Source organism: Bos mutus, chromosome 26, assembly GCF_027580195.1.
Source record: "Bos mutus isolate GX-2022 chromosome 26, NWIPB_WYAK_1.1, whole genome shotgun sequence".
Lineage (NCBI taxonomy): Eukaryota > Metazoa > Chordata > Mammalia > Artiodactyla > Bovidae > Bos > Bos mutus.
Genome location: NC_091642.1, coordinates 41,132,133 through 41,139,869, shown reverse-complemented (window position 1 = coordinate 41,139,869; position 7,737 = coordinate 41,132,133).

Genomic DNA, 7,737 nt, shown 5'->3' with positions numbered 1-7,737 from the left:
AATATTCAGTCACTACTATATATAAAATAGATAACTAAGAAGAACCTGCTGTATAACTCGGAACTCTACTCAGTACTGTGCAATGCCCTATGTGGGAAAAGAATCTTAAAAAAAAAAGAAACGAGCAGATATAGGTATATGTATAATTGATTCACTGTGCTGTACACCTAAAACGAACACAACATTGTAAATCAACGACACACCAATAATTGGTTTTTAGAAAATATTCAGTGATATTTCTCAAATCTATGTTTATATCTTATCTCGGTAGTCTTTATATGTCTTGTGCTACTAAGTTGGGGCTACTCTGATGGCTCAGACAGTAAAGAATCTGACTGCAATGTGGAAGACCCAGGTTTGATCCCTGGGTTGGGAAGACCTCCTGAAGAAGGGAATGGCTACCCACTCCAGTATTCTTGCCTAGAGTATTCCATGGACAGAGGAACCTGGCAAGCTGCAGTTCATGGGATCACAAAGAGCTAGATACTGAGCTATTAACACTTTCACTTTCACAACTAAGTTGAGTTATTTTAGTTCCTGTGAACATATTCTCAGATTTTCCACTTATATGTGGAAGTGGGAAGCATTTGCTTATGTTGTCTTGAGTATTAGGTATACTTTTTGAATTGTGCTGCCAGTAGTTGTGAATGTGCATTAATTCTTCACTCTCTGTTTCTTTCCCCCTATGATCAGCAATATCATTTTTAAAAAGTTATCCACAATTTGGGAATGTTATGACCATTCAGTAGAAGTAACCACGGTGGCTTGTGATTTCTTATCACGTTTAGTCTTCAGGGAGTGATAGAGCCACCCTCCCCACCTACACTCCTAACCTCCAAAATGGATTATATTAATTCAGAGCGATAACTTTAAGGTTGTGTGGGTGCATGGTTGGCTACTAGCAGTGGTGTATCTTTCCGAGAGAAGTGTGAATGACTCAATGACCTAGAGAAGGTAGTATTGTAAAACAGCTGGGACAGATGTACTTATATTTACTCTTCCTATTCATCTTGGCATTTTGCCTTACTTCTTCCCAATTTTCTGCAATGCTGGCTCCTCCTGATATTCAAGTCAAGCTTAAAAGTTACCTAAAGAGGTCTTCCCCAACCACTTGACCTAAAATAGCCACCCAGTGACCCTCTTTTCCATTAACCTATTTTCTTAATATCACTTAATTACCTTTAGAAGTGAACTTGCTTTTTACTTGTTTAACTATTTATTTAGTTTAGTTCTCCCACTAGAATTTAAGCACCAAGAGGACAGAAACACTGTCATGTTCAATACAGTATCTTTGGCAACTGGAATCCAAATTAGAATTCTCAGAGACTGAGAGTTCACTAACTCTTTGCCTAGAAGATATCCAGACTTTTGAGGATAATACTTAAAGGAAGACAAGCTGAATGGTAACTTAGTGGTGTGACATCAATATTAAACATATTTTCTCAGAGAGTTCTTTTCTATGATATAATATTACTGTAATGATATAAAATACAATGTCAGTGAACAAAGAATATCTGATAATGTGGTTCACAGCACTTTCTGTCCTTATTTATTTCATTGATAATTTACATAATCATTAATGGCATATCTAACAGTATTTAGATGGCATAAAATCAAGATGAATAGCCCCATCGAGCTATTTTAAATTATTCCTTAATGTAATTTGAGTTTTTTATTGAAGTATGGCTAATGCACATACTGTGTTAATTTCAAGTGTATAGTAAAGTATGTGTATATATGTGAACTTCCCTCTTATACCTGTTTTTGTGGCATCCCATAGATTTTGGAAAACTTTGTTTCCATTTGGATTTGTCTTGAGGTATTTTCTTATTTCCTCTTTGAATTCATTTTTTAAATAGCCTGCTGTTTAGTCTCCCTGTGTTTGTTCTTCTCCTGGTTTTCTTTCTGTAGTTGATTTCTAATTTCACACACTTGTGGTAAAAAAAATACTGTTTCTATAAATGTTATTATTTTATTGTTATTTGTATTGTTTTCATTGACTTTATTTGGCATGATATTTTGAAATTCGTGTTGTCAAATGTGTCAGTTCATTTCTTTTTATGAATAAACATATTTCTTTATATTGATATATTGTAGTATGTTTATCTGTTCACCTCCTGATGAACATTTGGGTTGTTTCTAGTTTTTTACTATGAAAAATAAAGCTGCTATGACATATAAAAGTCTTTATATGAATATTGGCTTTCATTTATCTTGTGTGAATATCTGGGAGTAGAATAGTCTAATTATATGGTAGATGTGTGTTCAACTTTGAAAGGAACTATCAAGTGAAACTGTTTCCCAAAATGGCTTTTCCATTTTACATTCTAACAGAACCATTTGAAGATTCCAGTTATTCCCCATCCTTAATATCATTGAATATGACCAAACCTTTCAACTTTAGCCATTCTAATAAGTGTGTGATGGCATTTCAGTAAGGGTTTAATTTTAATTTCTCCAGTGATGTTTGATATTGACCATCTTTTCATGTGGTCGTTTGCCATTCATATATCTACTTCTGTGAAGTGTCTGTTCAAAGTTTCTACCTATTAAATAAATTGGGTAGTTTATTTTCTTATCACTGAATTTACAGAGTTTATTATATATTTTGGATACAAATAAAATGTGTGACTGGCAAATGCTTTCTTCTTGTCTATGACTTCTATTCATTATATTATCAGCATCTTTCCAAGTGCAGATGTCCTTAATTTATCCATTTTTAACTTACATGGTTTCTACTTTTTGTCTTCTATCAAAGAAATACTGGATATATACCTCAAGGTAATGAAGACTTTTCTCTTACGTTTTCTTCCAGAAGTTTTATAGTGTTATTGAGTTCAGTTCAGTCGCTCAGTCATGTCCGACTCTTTGCGACCCCATGGACTTCAGCATGCCAGGCTTTCCTGTCCTTCACCAACTCCTGGAGCCTACTCAAACCCATGTCCATCGCATCGGTGATGCCATTCAACCATCTTATCCTCTGTCATCCCCTTCTCCTCCCACCTTCAATATTTGCCAGCATCAGGGTCTTTTCCAAAGAGTCAGTTCTTCGCATCAGGTGGCCAAAGTACTGGAGTTTCAGCTTCAGCATTAGTCCTTCGAATGAATATTCAGGATTGATTTCCTTTAAAATAGACTGGTTGGATCTCTTTGCATTTCCAAGGGACTCTCAAGAGTCTTCAACACCACAGTACAAAAGCATCAATTCTTCAGCGCTCAGCTTTCTTCACAGTCCAACTCTCACATACATACATGACTCCTGGAAAAACCATAGCCTTGACTAGGACCTTTGTTGGCAAAGTAATGTCTCTGCTTTTTAATATGGTGTCTAGGTTTGTCATAGGTTTTCTTCCAAGGAGCAAGTGTCTTTTGATTTCATGGCTGCAGTCACCATCTGCTGTGATTTTGGAGCCCCCCAAAATTAAGTCTCTCACTTTTTTCCATTGTTTCCTCATCTATTTGCCATGAAGTGATGGGATCAGGTGCCGTGATCTTAGTTTTCTGAATGTTGAGCTTTAGGCCAACTTTTTCACTCTCCTCTTTCACCTTCATGAAGAGGCTCTTTAGTTCTTTGTTTTCTGTCATAAGGGGTGTCGTCTGTGTACCTGAGGTTATTGATATTTCTCCCAGCAATCTTGATTCCAGCTTGTGCTTCCTCCAGCCCAGCATTTCTCATGATGTACTCTGCATATAAGTTAAATAAACAGGGTGACAACATACATCCTTGATGTACTCCTTTTCCTATTTGGAACCAGTCTGTTGTTCCATGTCCAGTTCTAACTGTTGCTTCCGGACCTGCATATAGATTTCTCAGGAGGCAGGTCAGGTGGTCTGGTGTTCCATCTCTTTCAGAATTTTCCACAGTTTGTTGTGGTCCACATGGTCAAAGGCTTTGGCTTAGTCAATAAAACAAAAGTAGATGTTTTTCTGGAATTCTCTTGCTTTTTTGATGATCCAGCAGATGTTGACAATTTGATCTCTGGTTCCTCTGCCTTTTCTAAATCCAGCTTGAACATCTGGAAGTACATGGTTCACATACTGTTGAAGCCTGGCTTGGAGAATCTTGAGCAGTACTTTGCTAGCATGTGAGATGAGTGCAATTGTGCAGTAGTTTGAACCTTCTTTGACATTGCCTTTCTTTGGGATTGGAATGAAAACTGACCTTTTCCAATCCTGTGACCACTGCTGAGTTTTCCAGACTTGTAGGTCTATGGTCCTTTTTAAGTTAAGTTTTGTATTTGATGTTAGATATGGATCAAAGTTCATACCTTTGCATATGAATATTTGTTTCAGCACTGTGTGTTTTAGACTGAATTGCCTTTGCATCTTTGTTGAGAATTAATTGACCATGTAAATGTAGATCTATCCTAAACTCTGTTCTCATCCATTTATCTCTCTTGTTCTGCCAGTGCCACACTCTCTTGATAACTTTAGCCTTACAATAAATAAGTCTTAAATTTGGTTACTGTGACTATTCCAATTGTCTTCTTTTTAAAAATTATTTGGACTCTTTGAGGTTCTCACCATTTCCATATACTGTCTAAAAAGAGCTTAATTTCTATGAAAATGCCTTAGATTTTAATAAGAATTGTGTTCTTCAGCCCTTCTAAATCCTTACTGATTTTCTATATATGTGCCCTATCAGTTATAAATTAATATTTCTAACTGTAAATAAGAATATAAATACATAAGTCTTTCTCCTTACAGCTTTATCAGGTCTGGGTTTTTGACTCCTGACTCTCTTTTTAGAGAGAGACAAATATAAATATGTAGATTGATAAACTGTTACTGAATTGATCTGTTTATCATTTTGAAATTGTACTATTTATCACTGGTTATAATTTCCTTTAAAATCTGTACTGCCTGATATTAATATAGCTTTCTTTTGATTAGTATTAGTTTGTCATATTATTTTCCCTCTTTACAGTTTTACTATAATTATGCTTGTATCTTTAAAGCAAATTTCTTGAGAGCAGCTTTCCTGTTGATCCAATCTGACAATCTCTTTTAATTGGGCTTTTAGATTTATACAAGTAGCCATTTATGATGGAAAGGAAAGTGCTATTATAATTGGGATTTTTAAAATTTTAAATTCCAAGTGTTTATTGCTGACTCTTCTATATTATCTTTTATCTTTAATCCTCTAAAAATCACTTATTTTTTTAAGTAAATTTTTAAAGTATACATAGATTCTTTAGGATTTTCTACATAGATAATCAGGTATGCCTTTATTTTTTATTTTTTTTCCTTGCTTAATCGCACTGGCTAGGACTTTCAGTACAATGTTGAATAGAAGTGGAGAGAAAGGACCTCTTTTCTTGCTCCTAATTCTTATCAAGAAAGCATTCAGTCTTTTACCAAGTATGATTGGAACTGTAGCCTTTATTAGTTTAAGGAAGTGTCTTTCGATATATAATTTGTTGAGAAGTTTTATGACTAAAGGATTAACTAAATGATTAACTTTTCTGCATCTTCTGAGGTTTTTTTTTTTTTTTTTTTTAGCCTGTTAATATGGTAAATAACACTAATTGATGTTTGAATGTTGAATCAGTCTTTTGTTTGTGGGATGAACCCCGCTAGACTGAGATGTATTTTTTCAATATATCGCTGGATTTATTTTGATAACATTTTAGTGAGAGTCTTGGAATCTATATTTATGGGGGAAATTGGTCTATAGTTTTCTTCTTTCATAATGTGACCTTATACAATTAATTGGAAAGGAAATCAACTATATGCCAATACAATTTTTTTTTAATTAATTGGAAAGGATACCCTTCTCTTCTATTTTCTGGAAGAAGTTGTAAAGAATTTTTTTTTTTTTTAATATTTGGTGAAGTTTGGCAGTGAACTATCTGACCTGGATTTTTCTTTTTCAGAAGGTTTTTATGCTATACATTTAATTTATAAAATAGATACTGGAATATTCAGGTTATCACTTTTTTGGGGGGGTGTGAGTTTTGACATTAATAGTTTCTCTTTTTAAGGAATTATTGTATTTCATTTATGTTTTCAAGTTTATGAACATAGAGTTAAGTAGTCCCTTATTATAATTAATTTTAATATCTGTGGGATCAGTAGCACAGTTTGTTTTTTTTTCTTCATTCCTGATATGGGTATTTTACATTTTCTTCTTTTTTCTTGGTCATCCTGACTAAAAGTTTTTTTTGACCATTTCAAAGGATCAGCTTTTGGTTCATTGATTTCCTCTATTTGTCTTTCATTCCTTTTCTTTGATTTCTTGCCAATCTTTATTACTTCTTTCCTTCTATTTTTATTTTAATTGTAGTTTGCTTTTTTTCCTCTAGCTTTTATGGGTAAAAACTTCAATTACTTGTTTTTCTTACCTTTCTTATTTTCTCATGTAAGTAGTTATTGCTATAAATTTCCTTCTAAGTATTGCTTAGCTGCACCACACAAATTTTGATATTGTTGTATTTTCAATTTCAGTTAGTTAAAATGTTTTTTATAGCTTTATTTATTTCTTTTTGGCTAGGCTGGGTCTTTGTTGCTGTGCAGGCTTTTCTCTAGTTGCGGCGAGTGCGTGTGGAGGGGTACTCTAAGTTGCAGTGCATAAGCTTCTGATTGCAGTGATTTCTCTTGTTGAAGACAGAGTGGGCTTCAGTAGTTGCAATTCCTGCGCTCTAGAGTACAGGCTCAATAACTGTGGAACAAGGGCTTAGTTGCTATGTGGCATGTGGGATCTTCCCCGACCAGGGAGCAAACCTGTGTCTCCTGCATTGGCAGGCAGATTCTTTATCATTGAGCCACTAGGGAAGCCTCTCAAATATTTTTAAAAGTCCCTCTTCTTTAACCTATGGATTACTTAGAAATGTATTATTTAATTTCCAAGTATTTGGGTACTTTCTGGATAACTTTTATTATTGATTGCTATTTTAATTTTGTTATGGCCCAAGAAATTTGTATGAATTTTATTCCTTTAAATTTAAATCTTTCCTACTGGCCACAATCTTGATGAATGTTTTTTTGTATGTTTGAGAAGAATGTGTATTATGCTATGGTTGTATAGAATGTTTTATAAATGTCAGTTAAATCAAGTGATTGCTAGGTATTGTCCAGGTCATCTATATTTTTACTGATTTTCTGTCTACTTATTCTATCAAACACTGAAAAGGAGGAGTTGAATTTTCCAAATATAATCGTAAATTTGTCTATTTCTCCTTTTAGTCTATTAATGCTTGCTTACATATATTTAATGCTTACTTACATATATTTTTGGTGCAGAGGCTTCCCACATGGCTAAGTGGTAAAGAATCTCCCTGCAATGCAGGAGGCATGAAAGACACAGGTTTGATCCCTGGGTCAGAAAGATCCCCTGGAGTAGGAAATGGCAACCTGCTCAAGTATTTGTGCCTGGAAAATCCCATGGACAGAGGAGCCTGGCACGCTACAGTCCACAGGACCACAGAGTCAGAGGGGACTAAGCGGACACTGAGCTGTTTGGTGCATACACATTTAGGATTGTTATGTCGTCTTGGAGAACTGATTGCATATCGTTATGTAATCTTGCTTTTTAGCTATATTTCTTATTCTGAGTCTACTATAATTGAAATTAACATAGTTAGTCCAGCTTTCTTTTGGCATATCTTGCTTTACACTTTTACTCTTCAACCTGTCTATTGATAATAATAATCTGTATTTAATGCAGGTTTCTTATAGGCCCCCCTTGTGGCTCAGCTGGTAAAGAATCCACCTCCAGTGCGGGAGACCTGGGTTTGA